Source organism: Phyllobates terribilis, unplaced genomic scaffold, assembly GCF_046119375.1.
Source record: "Phyllobates terribilis strain yellow unplaced genomic scaffold, ASM4611937v1 Scaffold_5__5_contigs__length_657084704, whole genome shotgun sequence".
NCBI lineage: Eukaryota > Metazoa > Chordata > Amphibia > Anura > Dendrobatidae > Phyllobates > Phyllobates terribilis.
Genome location: NW_027362765.1, coordinates 173,188,507 through 173,212,614, shown reverse-complemented (window position 1 = coordinate 173,212,614; position 24,108 = coordinate 173,188,507). Strand labels below are relative to the sequence as shown.

Here is a 24,108-nt window from a genome sequence, read left to right as displayed (position 1 = left end):
TGACAGTGTTGGTTACTGTACTTGTCATTTAGTGTAAAGGATTTATTTAAAAAAATATTAGTGTTTTCATGCACCGTCTCTTTAAAAAAGCCGGCCGGCAATTCAGCATCTGTACCCGACAATTTAGAATAGAAAGAATAGAGAATCACACATAGATTAGATAGATAGAAACATGTCAGTCACATATATATGAAGTACAGTGACAGTGTTGCTTACTGTACTTGTCATTTAGTGTTAAAATAAAGGATTTATTTAAAAAAAAATTGGCGTGGGGTTCCCCTTAATTTTAGTCTCTAGCGGAGGTTAAGCAGACGGCTGGGGCAGATGTTTGAAGCCTGGGAAGGGGGTAATACCCATGGAGCTTCCCAGGCTACTAATATGAGCCCCCAGCTGAATACCTAGCCTTTACTAGCTATTAAAATGGGGGACCCCCTCAAAAAAATGATGTGGGGTCCCCCCTAATTTAATAGCTAGCAAAGGCTAGGCAGACAGCTGGGGGCTGACATTAATAGCCCAGGAAGGGTGCCATGAATATTGGCCCCCTCCCAGGCTAGAAACACCAGCCGTCAGCCGCCCCAGAAATGGCGCATCCATAGGATGCGCCAATTCTGGCACTTAGCCTCGCTCTTCCCACTGCCCTGTAGCGGTGGCAGTGGGGTAATAGGGTTGGGGTTGATGTCAGCTTATAATGCCAGCTGACATCAAGCCCAGGTTAGTAATGGAGAGGCGTCTATAAGACACCCCCATTACTAACCCCATAGTCAAAGTTAAAAAAAAAAACACAAACACCCAGAATAAAGTCCTTTAATTGAAATAAACACACAATTCTTTATTGTTCTAAATTAAACTCTACTTACCATCACGCCCATTCCAGCTGAAGCCAACGATCTCCTGCAATAAAAGAAAAATAATAAAGCAACCTCATCCTTACCTTTCCATGGTTCCCAGGACAGCTTCAGCTCTGCTACATCGAGATGACAGGCTGGACCGCAGCAGAACGCTGCCATCCAGCCTGTCATCCCGCAGACACTGAGAAGAACAGGCATGCTTGCGCTCCTCAGTGTCTCTCTGTGACGGCATCCAGATGAGTCGAGTTCATGTCCAATGAACTCAGCTCACCTCATGCACGTCACTGACAGCGTGGGAGAATTCTCCTGCACTCAGCGCTTCAGCGTGAGAATTTTCCCACGCTGTCAGTGACGTGCATGAGGTGAGCTGAGTTCATTGGACATGACCTCACCTCATTCACGTCACTGACAGCGTGGGAAAATTCTCACGCTGAAGCGCTGAGTGCAGGAGAATTTTCCCACGCTGTCAGTGACGTGCATGAGGTGAGCCGAGTTCATTGGACATGACCTCGGCTCATCTTTATGCCGTCACAGAGAGACACTGAGGAGCGCAAGCAAGCCTGCGCTTCTCAGTGTCTGCGGGATGACAGCGTTCTGCTGCGGTCCAGCCTGTCATCTCGATGTAGCAGAGCTGAAGCTGTCGTGGGAACCATGGAAAGGTAAGGATGAGGTTGGTTTATTATTTTACTTTTATTGCAGGAGATCGTTGGCTTCAGCTGGAATGGGCGTGATGGTAAGTAGAGTTTAATTTAGAACAATAAAGAATTGTGTGTTTATTTCAATTAAAGGACTTTTTTCTGGGTGTTGTGTTTTTTTTAAATACTTTACTAGAAATTCATGGTGGTCATGTCTAATATTGGCGTGACCCCATGAATTTCGGGCTTAGGGCCAGCTGATAATGCCAAGCTGGCCTTAACCCCTTTATTACCCAGTGAGACACCGCACCAGGGCCCTGGATGAGTTGGGTACAGCGCCAGAAGATGGCGCTTCTATGAACGTGCCATTTTCCGGGGTGGCTGCGGACTGCAATTTGTAGCGGGTGGGGCCCAGAAAGCTTGGGCCTCCCTGCGCTGCGGATTCCAGCCCCCATCTGCCTAGTTGTACCTGGCTGGACACATAAATAGGGTGAAGCCCCACGTATTTTTTTTTTAATTATTTCATGAAATTCATTAAATAATTAAGAAAAAAAGGGCTTCCCTATATTGTTGTGTCCAACCAGGTACAAATAGGCAGCTGGTGGTTGGGGGCAGCCCGTTCCTGCCTGCTGTACCTGGCTGGACACAAATATAGTGCGAAGCCCCACGTCAATTTTATTTTAATTATTTCATGAAATAATTTTTTAAAAAAAGGGCTTCCCTATATTGTTGTGTCCGGCCAGGTACAAATAGGCAGCTGGTGGTTGGGCGCAGCCCGTTCCTGCCTGCTGTACCTGGCTGGACACAAATATAGGGCGAAGCCCCACATCAATTTTTTTTTTAATTATTTCATGAATTTCCTGAAATAATTAAAAAAAAATTGACGTGGGGCTTCGCACTATATTTGTGTCCAGCCAGGTACAGCAGGCAGGAACGGGCTGCGCCCAACCACCAGCTGCCTATTTGTACCTGGCCGGACACAACAATATAGGGAAGCCCTTTTTTTCTTTATTATTTCATGAATTTCATGAAATAATTAAAAAAAAAAATACGTGGGGCTTCTCCCTATTTGTGTGTCCAGCCAGGTACAACTAGGCAGCTGGGGGCTGGAATCTGCAGCTCAGGGAGGCCCAAGCTTTCTGCCCCCCCCCCCCCCCGGTGCAAATTGCAGTCCGCAGCCACCCCGGAAAATGGCGCGTTCATAGAAGCTGGATGCTGTACCTGGCTGGCATACAAAAATATGGCAAAGCCCACGTCAAAATTTTTGGGAAAAATTAATTAAAAAATAAATAATAATTTAGGGACTGCATCTTTATTAACTCCTCAAATGTCATTTAGTGTTAAAATAAAGGATTTATTAAAAAAAAAATTGGCGTGGGATCCCCCATAATTTTAGGCTCTAGCGGAGGTTAAGCAGACGGCTGGGGCAGATGTTTGAAGCCTGGGAAGTGGGTAATACCCACGGAGCTTCCCAGGCTACTAATATCAGCCCCCAGCTGAATACCTAGCCTTTAATAGCTATTAAAATGGGGGACCCCCCCAAAAAAATGACATGGGGTACCCCCTATTTAATAGCTAGCAAAGGCTAGGCGGACAGCTGGGGGCTGATATTAATAGCCCAGGAAGGGTGCCATGAATATTGGCCCCCTCCCAGGCTAGAAACACCAGCCGTCAGCCGCCCCAGAAATGGCGCATCCATAGGATGCGCCAACTCTGGCACTTAGCCTCGCTCTTCCACGCTGCCCTGGTGCGGTGGCAGGGGGTAATAGTGGTGGGGTTCATGTCAGAGCCAGCTGCCATGAAGCCCAGGTTAGTAATGATGGGCGTCTATAAGACACCCCCATTACTAACCTACAAAATGTTAAAAAGAAAAAACACACTACACCCAGAAAAAAATAATTTATTTGAAATAAAACACACAATTTTATTTAATTCTTAGTTTACTAAAAAAAAATAGTTACCTGTCCACGTTCCTGCGCTGATCTCCCATGCACAGCTGTCACATCTGAAGATGGTGACAGCTGTGCATGGCTGCTGTAAGCTCACGCTGCCGGGAACACGTCCGCTCCCGGCAGCGGGAGCCACTGACTGAGGTCACCGGAGTGCATTCAGTCAGTGCTGCTCCGGAGACCTCCTTTACGGCACTGCTGTACCGTGGGAATTTCTCACGATACAGCAGGGCCGTAAAGGAGCTAACCGGAGCAGCGCTGCCTGAACTCCGGCGAACCCGCTTATGCAGTGACGGGGCTGCTTTACGGCCCCATCATTCTAGCGACGGCAGCGGTTCAGAGCGGTCACATTCTATGTGGCTGCTCTAAACTGGAGATCATCGTGGGACACTCGTGGACTACTACGGAGGGGTAAGGATAAGTTTGTGGTTTATTATTTTATATTTTATTACAGGAGATCGATGGCTTCGGGGAATTAGGTGTCTAGGTGAGTATAGGTGTAGTTTTTTATTTTTTACTATATTTTAGGTGGCGATCGGCGGGGACAGGTAATGTATAAACTAATTTATTTTAGGTAACCACTGGCCACCAATGACATGTATTTTAAATTTATTGGGGACACAGTAGGGCAATTTAAATAGCAGGATCAGGCTGATGGGAACTACTGCTCCCATCGAGCTGATCCTGCTGGCACGAGTGGACGGGGGACAGACATAGGCCGATGGGAGTAGTAGTGTCACATCGGCCTATGTCTGCCTGCACGCACACACCCGCAGACATCGCACAGACACCGCACACACTCGCAGACACCGCGCACAGACACCCACACACACCAATCATGACGGGCTGATCGTCTGGGAGGTGAGGCTGACCTGTGCGGCCGTGGGAAAGTTCATGTGAGTTCATGCAATGCAGTCAAGCATGAACTCACGTGAACCCTCTGAGGGCACCGCGGCGACTTCAAATGAACAGCTGATAGGCATCACCTGATACCTCAGCTGTTCATTTGAAATAACCGGCGGGAAAGCGCAGCACAGAACGGGAAAGCCGGCGGTGAAGTCTTTTCACTGCCGGCTTCCCCGCCCGGGTCCTTCGCTCCCCGCTCCTTGGTGCTGCGCTCCCCGCCCGGTCCTAACTTACGATCGGGATGGGAGGTGGCGAGGGGAGCGGAGGAGCGGAGGATCGGGGTGGTAGGCTGCGGGGAAGCAGTATGGGGCTGTGTGATTGTTTAAAAGCCGGCGGCTTTTTACCGCCCACCGGCTTTTAAACGATCAGGAGAATTCTCCCACGCTGGGATGGCATTCTGATGACAGGCTGGATCGCAGCTGAGCGCTGCCATCCAGCTTGTCATACTTCAGAGACACTGCAGAGCGCAGGCATTATGGGAACTTCCGATTCTGGTATTCGATATTGTAAAAGTATCGGAATTAAGTATCGGAATTCCGATACCGCGAATATCGGCCGATACCCGATATTTCAGTATCGGAATGCTCAACACTACTGATCAATCCAACGACTGTAGCAATATAACATATACAAGCTGCTGTAATGGTTGCAATTTATTAATAGTTACATCTTCCTCTCCCCTCATAAGCCATGACATTACTCTGGTATTAATATTCTGCTACAGCAAACGTCATTAGGCCGTGTGAACATACAAGCCCCAAGGTTCCCATCTTAAGACGAACTTGCTAAACTATCATGTACTAGAGGAAAAGCGTAAATATTTCAATTCATTTCAGAGACGAGCAATGTGCTGTAGGCTACAAGGAGCACTTCTGCATTTCTAAACTAGACATAAAAACTGTGACAGGTTTTCTCATCTGCCTAGTATACAATATCGCTAAAGTAATGTATTGCATCAGGGAATAGAATGAGATTGTGGGGGTACAGACATATACACTGCTCAAAAAAATAAAGGGAACACTTAAACAACAGAATATAGCTCCAAGTAAATCAAACTTCTGTGAAATCAAACTGTCCACTTAGGAAGCAACACTGATTGACAATCAATTTCACATGCTGATGTGCAAATGGAATAGACAATAGATGGAAATTATTGGCAATTATCAAGACACCCTCAATAAAGGAGTGGTTCTGCAGGTGAGGACCACAGACCACATCTCAGTACCAATGCTTTCTGGCTGATGTTTTGGTCACTTTTGAATGTTGGTTGTGCTTTCACACTCGTGGTGGCATGAGACGGACTCTATAACCCACAGAAATTGCTCAGGTAGTGCAGCTCATCCAGGATGGCACATCAATGCAAGCCGTGGCAAGAAGGAACAGGAGGAGCACTGCCAGAGCCCTGCAAAATGACCTCCAGCAGGCCACAAATGTGCATGTCTGCACAAATGGTTAGAAACCAACTCCATGAGGGTGGTATGAGGGCCTGACGTCCACAGATGGGGTTGTGCTCACAGCCCAACACCATGCAGGACGCTTGGCATTTGCCATAGAACACCAGGATTGGCAAAGTCGCCACTGGCGCCCTGTGCTCTTCACAAATGAAAGCAGGTTCACACTGAGCACATGTGACAGATGTGACAGAGTCTGGAGACGCCATGGAGAGCGATCTGCTGCCTGCAACATCCTTCAGCATGACCGGTTTAGCAGTGGGTCAGTAATGGTGTGGGGTGGCATTTCTTTGGAGGGCCGCACAGCCCTCCATGTGCTCGCCAGAGGTAGCCTGACTGCCATTAGGTACCGAGATGAGATCCTCAGACCCCTTGTGAGACCATATGCTGGTGCGGTTGGCCCTGGGTTCCTCCTAATGCAGGACAATGCCAGACCTCATGTGGCTGAAGTGTGTCAGCAGTTCCTGCAAGATGAACGCATTGAAGCTATGGACTGGCCCGCCCCCATTCCCCAGACCTGAATCCGATTGAGCACATCTGGGACATCATGTCTCGCTCCATTCACCAACGTCACATTGCACCACAGACTGTCAAGGAGTTGGCGGATGCTTTAGTCCAGGTCTGGAAGGAGATCCCACAGGAGACTATTCGCAACCTTATCAGGAGCATGCCCAGGCGTTGTAGGGAGGTCATACAGGCACGTGGAGGCCACACACAATACTGAGCCTCATTTTGACTTGTTTTAAGGACATTACATCAAAGTTGGATCAGCCTGTAGTGTGTTTTTCACTTTAATTTTGGGGGTGACTCCAAATCCAGGCCTCCATTGGTTTATAAATTTGATTTCCATTGATGATTTTTGTGTGATTTTGTTGTCAGCACATTCAACTTTGTACAGAACAAAGTATTCAATGAGAATATTTCATTCATTCAGATCTAGGATGTGTTATTTGAGTGTTCCCTTTATTTTTTTGAGCAGTGTATATAATCTATTAAATGCTAATTAAGCCCCCATACACATTAGATAGATGCAGGTGAACGATCATTTGGTTGACAGCTATCTCTCCTGACTAGCTAATACACAGTAAGGCCTGGCAGTGCTCCAGTGTTCTCTACAAAAGAGCCGCTGTCAGACTCCTCTGGTGGCAGATTACCTCCCGGACAACAAAAGGATCAACTGTTGGAAATCTGACGAGCCAGATCCATCTCTACCTCAACATCGTCTGTTGGAAGAGATTTAGGAGGCCTCCATACACTCTAGACTGTCATCCAAACCCATCAAGCATGTTTGGCTGACTTTAGTCTGATTTCCTTCTGCTTTAAAAAAGTTGGCCAGCTCTTTTACATTGATTCCCTATCCAATTCAATGGGAGGCGGATGTGTAGTACCCCGCGGCGGCCACTACAACTAGACGGCCAAGCTCCGCAGGTAAGTACTTTCGGTTGCCGGCAGCCGCTGCTGACATCGATAACAGCTGATCGGCGGGAGTGCCGGACCACGGCCAATCGGACATTGATGCCCTATCCTACGGATAGAGTATCAATGTAAAAGTAGTGCCCAAATTTTTTAAGGAGGAGTCACAGCTGATTTTAAAATGAAGATAAACATACTTTACATTAATGTAATACATAATCATATTGCCCTGAATCATCAAGGTGCAAGGTAATTTTAAGAGCAAAACGAACGCTATAAAAACTAAACCCAAAAAACATTGGCAGAATTGCAGTTGTTTTCAACATTTCACCTAATTTGGATTTGTTTTACCAATTTTATTAGCACATTATATGGAAAAGTAAATAGTATCAAAACTACATCCCGTCCTGCAAAAAATTAGCCTTCATACGGCTATGTCAACGGAAAGATACAAAAAAGGTATGCCTCTTAGAAAAAGAAAGGAGAAAAGAAGGAACAAAAAAATCATAAAAATGAAAATTGCCTATGTTTTGCTTGTGTCATTATTTTAAAAAGTAACATAAAAACGCACAAATTCACTCCACTCACCAGGTGGCGTAAAAACCAGAAACATCACTAAACATGAGGCTACATTTTCTACATACTTTTCTCACTGCTCTGTGCAATGTTGAAGATCTCATCTAGTGTGGATACAATTTAGTTACACAAGTTTTATTTTGCATTACTCAAATAGAAGCTAAGAGAAATAAATATAATCTTTTACATTATAAATATGTTTTAATGTGTGTACTATCCATTCATTGACATTCACCACTTGGCATCCAGAATTCTGCCAGATGTTCCTCACAAACTAAACATAAACTTCCACTTTTTATATCATTACCACTAGAAATGGGGCAGAACCCCCCAATAGATACAGCAAATCTCTAAGAGTTTCTGAAATATCAAAAGTGACATGAAAAGGAAAAGCCAATTGGAGTTTATAGAAACTAAACATCAAGAACACAAGAAGGAGATGTTGAATGGTGTATAACAAGTATTTAATATATCCCATATATAAAAGTGATAATACATAAAGAATATATTTAGCCTATATAGAATATGGATGATTGCTATTGGTCAGTTATTAGTCACATGACCAGTGCCACCTGTGTGGCCAGGCAATTTGATTGGTTGTTGGCAGTTGAAAGTGACAGTTGGAGTTGACTTGCGACGGTGGAGGAGATGTCTGCCAACCCTAAACTGAATGCGAATATGGAGATGAATGAAGATAGTGGACGACGGAGTAAGAGAAAGAGGAGGACAGATGTCATCTTGATCTCATCAGATGAAGAAAAGAAGACATCTAAGAAGAGGAGCCAAGGGAGGAAGAAGAGAAAGATAACATCCGGATCAGCAGGGAAGATGTCTTCCAATCTCAAGGTGGATCAAATGGATGAAGAAAAGAGAAAATGTGCCAAGAAGAGAAGACACATCCTGAAGTCTTCAGGAGAAAAAGAGCCATTGCCTAAGAGAGCTAAAGGTGTCCAGAAGACCGAAGACCTGCAGGATGACCACAGTGCCTCAGGTACAGTATGTATTCATATACATATATGGATTACACAAATGGATTACGATTTTTTCCTAAGCCATGTGGTTTTCTTCCCATTTTTATAACTGTGTCACAAGATTTACATTCTTTAGTCAACATAGCCATGTTTCTTTGCTGATTAGGTTGAGCTGTAATTTTGATAATATCATTTTGGGGTATATGTGCAGCCTGACTCATCATGTCGTTTTTGCCATTATTAGGTCATGAAATTGAATGAAATGTCGTGAACATTTTGCAGAACTCATAGGGTCTAATGGGGGGACTCAGATGGGAAACATGGGGCCATTGATAGGGCCCAGATTAGCATTCTCACCAATCCTCACCATTTTAGGAGTAAGACTTTGCATATCAGTTACTGCAGCTGATGATACACAGTCAGTACCTGCACAATCAATAGGGTGGATATATCTGTCAGAAACTTTGCATGTTGATCAGTATGGACTAATGATATTTTATAAAACCTGTGTAAAAAATACTGTACATCATTTGTTCAATCCTGTAAAATAGTGTTTCATATAAAATCAATTAAAATGTCACCTTGAAGAAGATCTGTCACCAGTTCAACAGTCTCCAGTTTTTGCTCTTATTTTATTCTTGCTAATCCCCTGAGTATTCAAGTTTTAGTTTTTTTATGTTTAAATCTGCCATTCCAAAGAAATGGGACTTTTTATTTAGTGCAAATTTTCATGTTTTTTTCTTTTACAAAGGGGTGTGGCTCACAGGATTCTCTGTGGGCGTGTCTTTAGGCTGCTTTGCATTATTCCCTGTGTGCACCACCCTCTTGATAAAGAACATAAAAATTAGAACTGAATAAAAAAGCTCATTTCTTTGGAACCGTAAGGCAGAATTTAAAAAAAAAATCCAGAATATTCAGGGAAGCAGTAGGAATAAGATAAGAGCAAAAACTTGTCACTTTTGACCTGGTGCTCGGTTCCCTTTAAAGGGTTTTTCCCACAATGGCAATATTTTTTACAAAGCACAGTATCTGCATAACGATTGTTAATATATATACTAGCCCAAAATAAAGTTTCTTTCTTGTACCTTTGTGTCTTTTATTGTGTCTTTCTGACCCTCAGTGTATCCAGTTTCACAGAGCTGAATGTTTGATCCTATTCATATCTGCTAAAACTACATTTCCAGCAGCACCCTGCCTCTCCTCAGTGCTGCAGGCCTCTACCTCAGCTCTTATGAGTATTTCCTGATAGAGACAGCTAGATCTCAACATGGACAATAAGATAACCATTGATAGATTTCAATGTAGTGACTGTGACCCACTATTTGACTGATATTCATTAATATTAACATGTTGGTGCACGGGTATCTTCAGAACATGATAGCAGAGCTGAGCATAGAACAGCTGAACTGTGCTACAACACGGCTGTCAGGGCAATAAGAATATTGTGTCTGGGCGATGTCTTATTACACTGGGTTCAGGTGCATTTGTTTTTATGAATTACACAGGTTCATTAGGTGCAAAAGCTGCTCATGACAGTGGGATCTCCAGCATAACATAGCTGAACTGCGGTACAACCCGGCTGTATAATTTTTCTTAGACAGATTCATTTGGTGCATTTGAGCATGCTCGACCGACAGCTTTAGAGCTACTGAAGGACAGATCCAATGACAACTGAGGGTAAACAGAGCCTGAGGTCATCATTAGAGGGTAATAGCTGTAAATCAGTGCAAATTTAAAAACAGATAAAATCTGTAAGGAAACAGCGCACGAGACCATAGGGTGATACTTTAATAAAATGATGCAATAGATCTAGGTAATATGCTCTCCTGAGTGAGTTGTGTAGGCACAACTCCTGTAAAAGCTCAATAATGGTCACTGCTGCCCGTGTCTGGAGGATAAACTCCACCAGGATGCTTGACAAGAAGAGACAATTTACGGTTTTAGGCCGCACTACCGAAATAAGAATCCCTGGTCCAATGATATGAATAAGCAGTTTTTATTCCACAACGTTTTTCGACGCTGGACTGGCGTCTTTATCAAGTGTAAAAAACAATTTTTTTTTACACTTGATAAAGACACCGCTTATTCATATCATTGGATCAAGGATCTTTACTTTGGTAGTGCAGCCTAAGGCTATGTGCCCACGATGCAGAAATGCTCCGGATTTTTTCCTGAGCGTTTCTGCATCTCCCTGACAGAAAAAACGCATGCGGATTGTACATGCGGATTGTACATGCGGATTGTACATGCGTTTTTCCTGCCAGGGACATGCGGATGTGAAGCGTTCTTCACTTGCATTTCCGCATGCGGGTTGACAAGCGCTTTCCAAGCAATTTTAGCATCACTTGGAAACTGCTTGACAACTTGGTCACACTATATAAATTCATGCAACCGGAATGGATTTATATAGTGTAACCGAAAGAATGGTAAAAAATAAAAAATAAATATTATACTTACCTTCTGATGGCCCCCGGTGTCCTTGTCTCGGCTTGCCGGCAGCTCGCGATAGACTAAAAGACCTGCCGACGTCAGCGGTCGCGTGACCCGACACATGACAAAATGACGTCAGCGCAGGTCCTTTAGTCTACCGCAAGCTGCCGGAAAGCCAAGACAAGGACTCCGGGGGCCATCAGAAGGTAAGTATAATATTTATTTTTCATTTTATTTTTTTTACAGGTTCTATGGTACCCGGGTCCGGAGGAGAGTCTCCTCTTCTCCAGACCCGGCAACCATCCGCACATTGAAACGCATGGAATGCGCATCTGCAGATGCAGCGATGCGGATTCCATGCGTTCCAATGCAAGTCAATGGCGGCGAAAACGCCGCATTTACGCAAAATAATTGGTAGTGCTGCGGATTTTTCCGCAATGATAATCCGCAGCGGAAATTTCCACAGCATGTGCACAGCACATGCGGATTATCATTGGGGAACATGGCAGACCTTCTACCAAGAATTTTTTAAGCGTTTCTGCAGCGGAATTGCCGCTCCGGAAACGCTTAAAAAAAGCATAGTGGGCACACAGCCTAAAACTGTGAATTGTCTCTTCTTGTTAAATGTAAACATAGGTTGTATTGGCACACATGATTAATTCTGTATTTACAAAAAACTGACACCGCTTTATGATTTTGGAAATAACCCTGGTGCCTACAGTGAAACATGGTGGAGGCAGTGACCTTATGTGGGGCTGTGTGAGTGCTGCTGATGTCGAGGAGCTACTTTTCATTGATGTTATCATGAATTCAGAGATGTAGTGCTCCATATTGAAAGAGAGGATACTGACATCACTCCGTGCCCTTGGTAAACATGCATTTTTCCAACATGACGATGATCCAAAATACACATATAAGGACACTGTTGCATGAAGAGAAACTGGGTGAAAGCGATTCAGCGGCCAAATATTTCCCCTTATCTGAACTCAACTGAAACCCCTATGGGGAATTCTGGAGAGACAAGATGAGCATCACTCACCACCCAACATCCAGGCTCTAAAAGAGGTTGTTCTTGAAGAATAGAACAAGATAGTTGTTGCAAGTTCCAACTTGTTCATTCCATGCGTAGAAGACTTGGTCCTTAAAAGTCATGGAGGTCATACAAAATAGTAGATGTAGTAATTTTGAAATGGAGTGTATTCATTTTTTCATCAACTAATTTGAGCAAAACTGACATCTTTGTAATGAACCTTTTTTTCATGTTATGGCTTAAAGGGGTTGTCCACTACTTTATATCCCCCCGCCATGTATCCCTCCGGAGCCCCTAAGACTTCTTGTAAATACCTTCTGTTGCTAATAATGCCTGTCACTGGCCGCTCACAGGCATCACGTGACCCCCGGATGCAGCCGGCTCTAACATCCGCTGATGTCACGACAAGTGCTGGCAGCAGCTGGGGGTCTCTCTCTTCCGTGTTCTACGGTGGATGCCAGGTTGTGGGCGGGGTTACCCCGCACGTCACACCCGGCATCCACTGCTGCTCTGCCTCTCCCCATTCATTGGGAAAGTGCGCGGTGGATGCTGGGTGTGACGTGCTGGGTGACCCCGCCCACAACCCAGCAGCCACCGCGGGGACCCCAGCGCTGAGTCACGCCTCACTTGTCGTGACATCAGCGCAGGGTCACGTGATGCCTGTGAGCGCCCACCGATAGCGCCGCTCACAGGCAGTATCAGCAACAGAAGGTATTTACAATAAGTCTTAGGGGCCCCGGGGGGATACATTGGGGGGAGGGAATAAAGTAGTGGACAACTTCTTTAAACAAATGTTCTATGAAACTCAGTAGTGTCAAAATTTTGGAAACTGTTGTTATGTTCAGTGACATATTGATTACAATCATACCTTTCAAAGGGGATGTACTAATTTATGCTGAGCACCGTAACTGGGAGCAAAGCACTCGTGTACAGATATGTTTAATTTAGCCATAAGAAGAGTAAGAACTCATACTCACTTGCGAGTAAAACGGATGAGTGCAATCTGATAAAACACCGGATTGCACTTGGACCAATGTTAATCAATGAGTGACATCTCATCTGCGATTTTTTTCTATGCTGAAATCGGGCAGAGAAAAAAATCGCAGCATGCTGAGTATTGCCGCATATCTCGGGCGAAACTCACTAATGCAACTCAATGGTTGCGTGAAAAAAATCACACGGCACTCGGACCATGCGAGTCCCGTTCGATTTTCACACACCCGTCTCTTTAAAAAAGCTGGCAATACATCAGCCGCATACAGTTACAATAGTACCCGACAATTTAGAACAGAAAGAATAGATCTACACACATAGAATAGATAGATAGAAAGATGTTAGTCACATATATAATTAGTACAGTGACTGTGCTGGTTACTGTACTTGTCATTTATTGTTAAATTAAAGAATTTATTAAAAAAAAAATTGGCGTTGGGTCCCCCGTAATTTTACACTCTAGCAGAGGTTAAGCAGACAGCTGGGGAAGATGTTTGAAGCCTGGGAAGGGGGTAATACCCATGTAGCTTTGCAGGCTACTAATATCAGCCCCCAGCTGAATACTTAGCCTTTACTGGATATTAAAATGGGGTCCTCCAAAACATGACGTGGTGTCTCTCTATTTTAACAACTATCAAAGGCTAGGCAGACAGCTGGGGACTGATATTAATAGCCTAGGAAGGGGCCATGAATATTGGCCCCCCCTGAGGCTAGAAACAGGAGCCCTCAGCTGCCCAAGAAATAGCGCATCCATAGGATGCATCAATTCTGGCACTTAGCCTCGCTCTGCCCATTGCCCTGTGGTGGTTTATAAAACGCCCCCATTATTAACCCCATAGTGGAAGTGATATGTGAAAAAAAGACACCCACACCGTGAATAAAATATTTTAATTGAAATAAACACAGACACCCTTTATTTCTTCTAAATTAAACTCTACTTACCATCACGCCCATTCCATCTAAATCCCATGTCTCCTGTAATAAAAGTAAAATAATTAACCAACCTCATCCTTACCTTTCCGACGTGAAGAACAGAATCCAAGTGTCCCGTGACGGCTCCAGCATTGCTACATCTAGATGGCAGGCTGGATAATAGCGGGACGCGACCATCCAGCCTGCCATCCTGCAGGAACACTGATGCATGCGTGCGATCCTCAGAGTCTCTGCGGAATGGCAGGCTGGATGGTCGCGTCAAGCTACTCTGCAGGCTGCCATATAGATGTAGCAGTGCTGGAGCCGTCTCTGGACACTTGGATTCTGTTCTTCACGTCGGAAACAGAAGGATAAGGTTGGTTAATTATTTTACTTTTATTACAGGAGACATGGGATTCAGATGGAATGGGCGTGATGGTACGCAGGTGTTTAATTTAGAGGATTAAAGGGTGTCTGTGTTTATTTCAAATAAAATATTTTATTCACGGTGTGGGTGTCTTTTTTTCACATATCACTTCCACTATGGGGTTAGTAATGGGGGTGTCTTATAGACGCCTCTCCATTACTAACCTGGGCGTGATGTCAGCTGGCATTATAAGCTGACATCAACCCCAGCCCTATAACCCAACTTACTACCACCACATCACGTTTTTTTTTTTACACATATGGGTATGAGCCCTTAGGGTCAGGACTAGGGAGTAAAAAACTAGTGATTTCTATGGATTTGATATTGCATCGATTCTGTGATATGAATATAATTTTACGTGAATTCAGGAGGATAAGGTAAAATACAACCATTTCACAAAAAATACCATAGTACAGAGTGCAAACTTCCAAAAAGAGATTCTGCAAATCCTCAATCCTGCAGATCAGCTTTGTTAGCATCTATCTAGTCAGTGTCAACAGAGTTCAGTAAATGTTAAGCATCTTCTCATTTTCCCCGATAGGACACATTGCTCGGCCAACCTGCTCTAGGAGCACAATCTCACCCAACATCAGAGAGAGATTGGTTTTCCATCACGTGCTCGGGCAGGGAGGTTTTGGGAAGGTAGTGCTGGCAGAGGATGCTTCTAACCATCAGAAGTATGCTGTTAAGATCATCAGCAAGAGATCCCTGCTCGCCTCTGGCAATGAGGAATATGTGATGGTGGAGCGCCGAGTTTTACAGCTGGCAACTGGGAGCCCCTTCCTTGTCCACGCAGACTTCGCATTCCAGACCAAGGTACAGCGATGGCTGCTTTCTGAAATGTCCCTATATTAAGAAGTATAGCCTGGGCGCTTAATGGGAAATTTGCCCTTGCTACTGGCAGATTAAAAGTGTGCCTACAAGCCAATTTGTAGTTGTCTGGCTATTTCGATACAGAACTAGGGAAGGGGAGCGAATCCTCAGGTGAAGGAAAGCCTAGCTATGACCATACATTACACAAACTCAACCCCTGTGTATAGAGTAACTGCCTTATATACAGCAAGACCTCATGTACAGTGCGGTACAATGGCTCCAGTTTATATGGATCCATAATAAGGAATCCATAGAAGTTTATGGGTCCTTTAATGCATTGTACCTCCATATTCCTCATAATTTATACATCGGCGTGGAAAGCTTCTAGGGAAGAATAGATACATATATACAGGTGCATCTCACTAAATTAGAATATCATCAAAAAGTTTATTTCAGTTCTTCAATACAAAAAGTGAATCTCATATATTATATAGAGCCATTACAAACAGAGTGATCTATTTCAAATGTTTACTTCTGTTAATGTTGATGATTATGTCTTACAGCCAATGAAGATACAAAAGTCATTATCTCAGTAAATTAAAATAATTAACAAAAAAATACCTGCAAAGGCTTCCTAAGCATTTAAAAAGGTCCCTTAGTCTGTTTCAGTAGGCTCCACAATCATGGGGAAGACTGCTGACCTGACTGATGTCCAGAAGGCAGTCATTGACACACTCCACAAGGTCCCAGAGTTCCAATTTTCATTTGGAAATCAAGGTCCCAGAGTGTGGAGGAAGAGTGGAGAAGCACACAATCCAAGCTGCTTGAGGTCTAGTGTGAAGTTTCCACAATCAGTGATGGTTTGGGGAGCCATGTCATCTGGTGTAGGTCCACTGTGTTTTGTCAAGACCAAATTCAGCGCAGCCGTCTACCAGGAAATTTTAGCGCATTTCATGCTTCCCTCTGCCGACAAGCTTTTTGGAGATGTAAATTTCATTCTCCAGCAGGACTTGGCACCTGTCCACACTGCCAAAAGTACCAATACCTGGTTTAAAAACAACAGTATCACTGTGCTTGATTGGCCAGCAAACTCACTTGATCTTAACCCCATAGAGAATCTATGGAGTATTGTCAAGAGGAAGATGAGAGACACCAGACCCAACAATGCAGACAAGCTGAAGGCTGCTATCAAAGCAACCTGGGCTTCCATAACACCTCAGCAGTGCCACAGGCTGATCGCCTCCATGCCACGCCGCATTGATGCAGTAATTGATGGAAAAGGAGCCCCGACCAAGTATTGAGTGCATTTACTGAACATACATTTCAGTAGGCCAACATTTTTAAAAACATTTTTCAGGCTCTTGTTATAAAGTATTCTAATTTACTGAGATAATGACTTTTTTGTTTTCACTAGCTGTAAGCCATAATCATCAACATTAACAGAAATAAACACTTGAAAGAGATCACTCTGTTTGTAATGACTCTATATAATAAATGAGTTTCACTTTTTGTATTGAAGAAATTAACTTTTTGATGATATTCTAATTTAGTGAGATGCACCTGTATATGCCACCTGTCATAGTATTTTATGGCAAGTCTATATGTAGATGTTGTCAGGATTTGGTAACTCTGTCTTCTCTCCACTTGTTTCTTCTATGTAACAGATGCTTGTTCTTCTTGGGCTGGAATACATGAGCTGCGGGGACTTCTTTGATTTCTTAGATGTGAAGGGGCGGCTTGACATCCCCAGTGCAAGGTAAAATGTTATCTAAAACCCTGATCTGCATTATTAGTAAATGACACTGGACAGGTTACAGGGTTAGCTGAACATACATTCTGACATACAGTAATTTAGTTACATTTGTATTAGAAATAACCATTATCATCTCAGTTAATTATACATGGTGTCCATTATCACTGAAGGGCTCTCCCACTAATGTCACGTATCACATTATCACCTATCCATAAGACTGTCAATTACTCTTCTGTCCAAAGCTGGTCCATCAATGAGCAGTTCCTCCACATTATCATGTCCGCGGTGAGGAGATGTATGGAATGGTTATCAAACATGCATGCTGTGTCTCCATACAACCCTGTGGGAGATGATTGAACAGCGCATGGCTATTTCCATATGTCCCACCATAATTATCATGAGTGGCAGTGCACATGACCAATTGTAGACATGCTGGTGAGGAAAAATGGGAATGGAGCATGCTGATGGATGGGGACCTCACAGTCTGACAATTATCTCCTGTAAATCTATGGTTATGTGTGATATACAGCATTTCACCTATAAGTCTATAGACTGATAGTATAAGTTCTACTACTAGTGTAAGAGCCTCCTGTCACCTCCACCACATGTTACATTTAGTCATTTTCTCTTGTGCCAGATTCTATGCCGCTGAGCTCGTGTGTGGCATCCAGTTTCTCCATACTAAGGGCATCGTACACAGGTAATTACTCGTCATGTAACATCTCTAACTATCACAATGTAGCAGAATATTTACATATCTTATTACATAATGAACAGCAAATTATTATCTTATGTTCTTTCTTATATTTTAGAGACCTCAAGCCCGAGAACATCTTGGTGGCTGAAACGGGCCATATTAAAATCACGGATTTCGGTCTCGCTCTTGAGAACATCTTTGGAGACCGCACAGCCACCAAACGTGCTGGGACCAAAGAATATATGGCTCCTGAGGTGAGCAGAAGACTTCTCTACTACTGCATATCTGGTGCATTAATGATTCTGCTCCAGGCTGAAGTTCCCTGTAGTTTTTCTGGGTGCACTGAGCATTACTCTAATGACATAAAACATGTAGAAGGTTTTGACCTTTTTAGTAACTGTTCTCTCCTTTATGGCAGATGCTGGCTGGGGAGAAGTATGGCGCCGGAGTGGACTGGTATGCGTTTGGTGTCATCTTAAACGAAATGATTACCGGTGAGTGCAAATACCATCGTGCACTATTTGATGAAACGCACTCCGGCGTGAAGAACATCATTAAGAAGGTCAGTGAGTTATTGGTATAAGATGTAATGCCACACTACACAAGTACAGGAAAAACATTTGCAAGTTCCAGGCATTATCCGCAGCACTGGTTGCATCCTAAATCTTACAAATATTACTCTTTTTTTTAGCTTCTCCAGAAAGATCCTGCCAGGCGCTTAGGAGTCAAGAAAAACATCAGAGGTCATCATTTTTTCCAGCACGTTGACTGGGTCTCTGTGGAAGCCCTTCGGGTGCCCCCACCACACATCCCTGTAGTAAGTAAATGGAGTCAACTTCTGCCCAGTTCTGAATTAACTTTTTTTATAGCATATAATATAATAAATAATGATCATCATTACATAATTATTTTCTGCTGTTTTCTTCTAGCCATCTAATCCTCGTTGTGAACCAGAAACATTCAGGCTGGACGAAATCGAGGCAGAAGAGGCCAGAAATTCATCAATACCCCCAAACAGACAGGCCGCTTTTAGAGGGTTTTCATTCGTCACCTAGAAAACCCCTAAAACACCAGCTCAATTGTCATCAGATCAAGATGTCCTCCTGAGTTCTGGAAGAAGATTTCCAGAAGAACATGAAGACCATCTGGATTCATGAGGAACACCCATTATGAAGAACGAAGAATGTATCCTTGTGATTGGCACTGGCTGAAGAAATTCTCGGCACAAAGATTTCTCCTGTATTCATCCATGACCTTGAGAAATATCCCGGCTGGGAAGAAGACTAACAATGGACCTGCGAAGATGGAGAAGCCAGACGACAAGCTGGCGGTAAGTAGAAGTGCAAGAACATCTGCACTTCCTCACTGTCATAGGCATTTGTAACCGGTGACTGGTTTTCCTGTAGCCCACAATAGCAGCAGATCATGGTGCTGTCTTGGGTTAAGAGAAAATAACTCGGTGAGTGCTGGCCGGCTATTTAGGGGACGGAGGAGGACGGAATTTTTTTTTTTTAATGCCTATGACAATTTTTACATATACCGGTATTTTAGATTCCTCATGTTCATGACACTACTGTCACGAGCTATGGGGAATAAGGTGTGAGTTGGCCGGCTATTAAGGGGTGGAAGGAGGCCGGATTTTTTTTTTTTTTTTTTTTTATGCCAATTATTGTATTTTACCTGTCATGGGTTCTCAAGGTCATGACAGTACTGCTATGACCAATGAGAAATAAGATGTGACTTGGCCATCGATTTAGCCATAGATGTGCTTTTATTGAAAACCTACACAAAAGCATGGTCTTACTCCGTGACAACAAGTTAAAACTACTGTTGGCATATCTACCAGTCTAATATCTTACCATTCATTCTTTTTTTGGGTAGGTGGCTCATTTTAATCAGCATGCTGCTAACACTATATGTGCAGGAACCCCCTTGCCCCCTCACTTCTTAGTGTGCATTGCATCTGTACCTGCCATTGTCTACCTTCAATTTGCCCTTCTTTTATACCTTAATCAGTTTGACAGATAGGAGACCAGAAGAATAGAAAAAAGACCTACCCCACTTCTTGTAATCTGTCTTGGCATCTCTGCTGCTAGATATGGATTGGACTTGACAACAGGCAGTAGGCAACAAGTTAGACAGAAGGGAAGCACCTAGTTCCCCGCACTTTGCAGTAATTTTTCAGGTGCGGAATATAAATTTTAAAGCGGTTATCAGCTACTTTGCATTTTTTTGGCTATTGATCTAAGGACTACCAGCAGGAACTCCTGCAGACAATTCTGAGACACTAGCGGTAAGTAGAAGTGTAAGAATACCTGCACTTCCTCACTGTCATAGGCATTTGTAACCAGTGACAGGTTTTCCTGTAGCCCACAATAGCAGCAGAACATGGTGCTGTCATGGGTTAAGAGAAAATAACTCGGTGAGTGCTGGCCGGCTATTTAGGGGATGGAGGAGGCCGGAATTTTTTTTTTTTTAGTGCCTATGACAATTTTTACATATACCGGTATTTGATATTCCTCATGTTCATGACACTACTGTCACGAGCTATGGGGAATAAGGTGTGAGTTGGCCGGCTATTAAGGGGTGGAAGGAGGCCGGATTTTTTTTTTTTTATGCCAATTATTGTATGTTACCTGTAATGGGTTCTCAAGGTCATGACAGTACTGCTATGACCAATGAGAAATAAGATGTGACTTGGCCATTGATTTAGCCATAGATGTGCTTTTATTGAAAACCTACACAAAAGCATGGTCTTGCTCCATGACAACAAGTTAAAACTACTTTTGGCATATCTACCAGTCTAATATCTTACCATTCATTCTTTTTTGGGTAGGTGGCTCATTTTAATCAGCATGCTGCTAGCACTATATGTGCAGGAACCCCCTTGCCCCCTCACTTCTTGGTGTGGATTGCATCTGCACCTGTCATTGTCTACCTTCAATTTGCCCTTCTTTTATACCTTAAGCAGTTTGACAGATAGGAGACCAGAAGAATAGAAAAAAGACCTACCCCACTTCTTGTAATCTGTCTTGGCATCTCTGCTGCTAGATATGGACTGGACTTGACAACAGGCAGTAGGCAACAAGTTAGACAGAAGGGAAGCACCTAGTTCCCCGCACTTGGCAGTAATTTTTCAGGCGCGGAATATAAATTTTAAAGCGGTTATCAGCTACTTTGCATTTTTTTGGCTATTGATCTAAGGACTACCAGCAGGAACTCCTGCAGACAATTCTGAGACACTAGCGGTAAGTAGAAGTGCAAGAACACCTGCACTTCCTCACTGTCATAGGCATTTGTAACCGGTGACTGGTTTTCCTGTAGCCCACAATAGCAGCAGATCATGGTGCTGTCTTGGGTTAAGAGAAAATAACTCGGTGAGTGCTGGCCGGCTATTTAGGGGAAGGAGGAGGCCGGAATTTTTTTTTTTAATGCCTATGATAATTTTTACATATACCGGTATTTTATATTCCTCATGTTCATGACACTACTGTCACGAGCTATGGGGAATAAGGTGTGAGTTGGCCGGCTATTAAGGGGTGGAAGGAGGCCGGATTTTTTTTTTTTTTATGCCAATTATTGTATTTTACCTGTAATGGGTTCTCAAGATCATGACAATATTGCTATGACCAATGAGAAATAAGATGTGAGCTGGCCATTGATTTAGCCATACATGTGCTTTTAGTGAAAACCTACACAAGAGAATGGTCTTGCTCCCTGACAAGTTAAAACTACTTTTGGCATATCTACCAGTCTAATATCTTGCCATTCGCTCTTTTGTGGGTAGGCGGTTCATTTTCGTCAGCATTCTGCTAGCACTATATGTGCAGGAACCTCCTTGCCCCCTCACCTCTTAGTGTGCATTGCATCTGCCATTGTCGACCTTCAATTTGCCCCTCTTTTATACCTTAAGCAGTTTGACAGATAGGAGACCAGAAGAAGAGAAAAAAGACCTACCCCACTTCTTGTAATCCATCTTGGCATCTCTGCTGTTAGGTATGGATAAGACTTGACAACAGGCAGTAGGCAACAAGTTAGACAGAAGGGAGACACCTAGTTCCCCGCACTTTGCAGTGATCTTTCAGGTGTGGGACATAAATTTTAAAGCGGTTATCAGGTACTTTGCGTTTTTTTGGCTATGGATTTAAGAACTGCCAGCAGGAACTCCTGCAGACAATTCTGAGACACTGGCGGTAAGTAGAAGTGCAAAAACACCTGCACTTCCTCACTGACATAGGCATTTGGTAACCGGTGACTGCTTTTCCTGTAGCCCACAATAGCAGTAGATCATGGTGCTGTCTTGGGTTAAGAGAAAATAGTGGGTGAGTGCTGGCCGGCTGTTTAGGAGATGGAGGAGGCAGGAATTTTTTTTTAAATGCCTATTATTAATGCCTATAAATGTTTACATTTATTGGTATTTCATATTCCTCATGTTCATGATACTTGTGACGACACAGCTTTTAATCTTAATTGTACAGATGTGTAAATTCAGTATGCCAGGAGCCATACACCTTTATCTTTATGTTGACTTTTGAATTTGTGCTCTTCTTTGGTTGATCAACACAGACTATTGTTTCAATAAGCCTGGATGTTGATCACTTGAGTTGATATTTGTTAATTGATGAATGGCTGTTACATCAGCTCCTACAACATATTGTCTGTTAGTTTTGCAAGACAGCGACTCAGAGTCTTGGAACAATAATGTTTTCTAATATGCTAATTACATATTTTACTAAGCCAGCTAGTTTGTTGATCTGCAGAGGAGTGGAATACAAAGTATGCAAATTGATTAAATGCTCAAACAAGGAGCCCCAGCCACCTTCCCCCATGACCTGTGAATGATAACCTGAGTCACAGATGTAAATATAAAAAGGGATTTCTATCGTGCTGCAAGAAGAATCAGAGAGACTCTTCAGGACAGCAACCAAGACACATAGCTCCATCATGAGGGATACAGATGTGACTCTACAGGATATCAGCTTAGGGGACCCCAGCCCCAGCTGAAGGGATACAGATCTGCTCCATTGACTATCACAGAACCCATGGATACATTTGCGGAAACCAGGTTGGGACCCTCCAGTCACATGGTTCCATGGAGATGTTTGGGGTAGCCAGGTAGGGACCCTCCGGTCACCTGGAACCCATGGATACGCTCGGCGAAAGCCAGGTTGGGACCATCCATTCACCTTGTTCCATAGATATGTTTGGAGAAGCCAGGGTGGGACTCTCGGGTCTCCTGGTCTTGTACCTCAATGGACTGTCAGCTTCCTAAGCTTGCCACTACCTCCTCTCTGTGGGTGTCCACCCAAAGTGGGGTGCCACTGGTTGAGGTAGTTGGCCCTGGAAGTCCCAAAGTTGCAGCTGCTTTATTCCCGGCGGCCAGCGGGAGAGTGAGACTGTGTAATTTTGCACCATCTTGGCTATTTGCTGGGACTGTTCGATATGTTTATTGTCTGTTTGGTGTTTCAATAAAGCATTGCCACACTGTTTTACCCTTACCCTGTGTTGTCTGAGTAGTATTATGCCCACGGAAGACCCCGTGTCTTCACAACATTACTGTCACATGCTATGGGGAATAAGGTGTGAGTTGGTCGTCCATTAAGGGGTGGAGGAGACCAGTTTTTTTTTTTTTTAATGCCATCTATTGTATTTTACCTGTAACGGATTCTCAAGTTCATGACAGTACTGATATGACCAATGAGAAATAAGATGTGAGCTGGCCATCGATTTAGGCATACATGTTTTTTATTGAAAACCTACACAAAAGCAAGCATGGTCTTGCCAGTGCAAGATGTCAGAAGAACAATCCATACACTAGTAGAATTTGGTTTTAAAACTGATTTTTTTTCACCATGGATTCTGTTATAAATCTGCAACTGTGTTACATACACATTTTGTCTAGAATTTTCCTCCAGCAAAAACCACAGTGTGGGTAGGAAAACGCTAAGGTTTTGATACATCTTTTTCCTTGCATTTTTTCTCATTCATTTTAATGAGTGAAAAACTGCAAAAAAAAAATTGAAAGTATAGACATACTGCAGATATGTTAAAAAAAACAACAAAACACTTTGATGTTTCAAATCTCCAAAGAAAAAATAAGCAGCATATGCACGAGATTTCAGAAATCTCATTCACTTTGCTGGTACTGGAAAATGCAGGGTTTTTTTCTGCAGCAAAAACGCAGCTTGTGAACATGCCTTTATATTGCAAATGAGTAAAACCATCAGTTTTGAGTAAATTTGCAGCATGCCTATTATGTTGCAGCATGGATAAATCATGTGCTGATGTTTGAAAATCCATTTTC

At 43.4% G+C, this 24,108-nt stretch overlaps 1 protein-coding gene across 18 annotated transcripts in view; it reads right to left on the bottom strand.

Moving 5' to 3' along the window:
• SRCIN1 (SRC kinase signaling inhibitor 1) overlaps positions 1-24,108 on the bottom strand; it is a 588,125-nt gene that overhangs the window by 56,346 nt on the left and 507,671 nt on the right. The window lies entirely within an intron of this gene.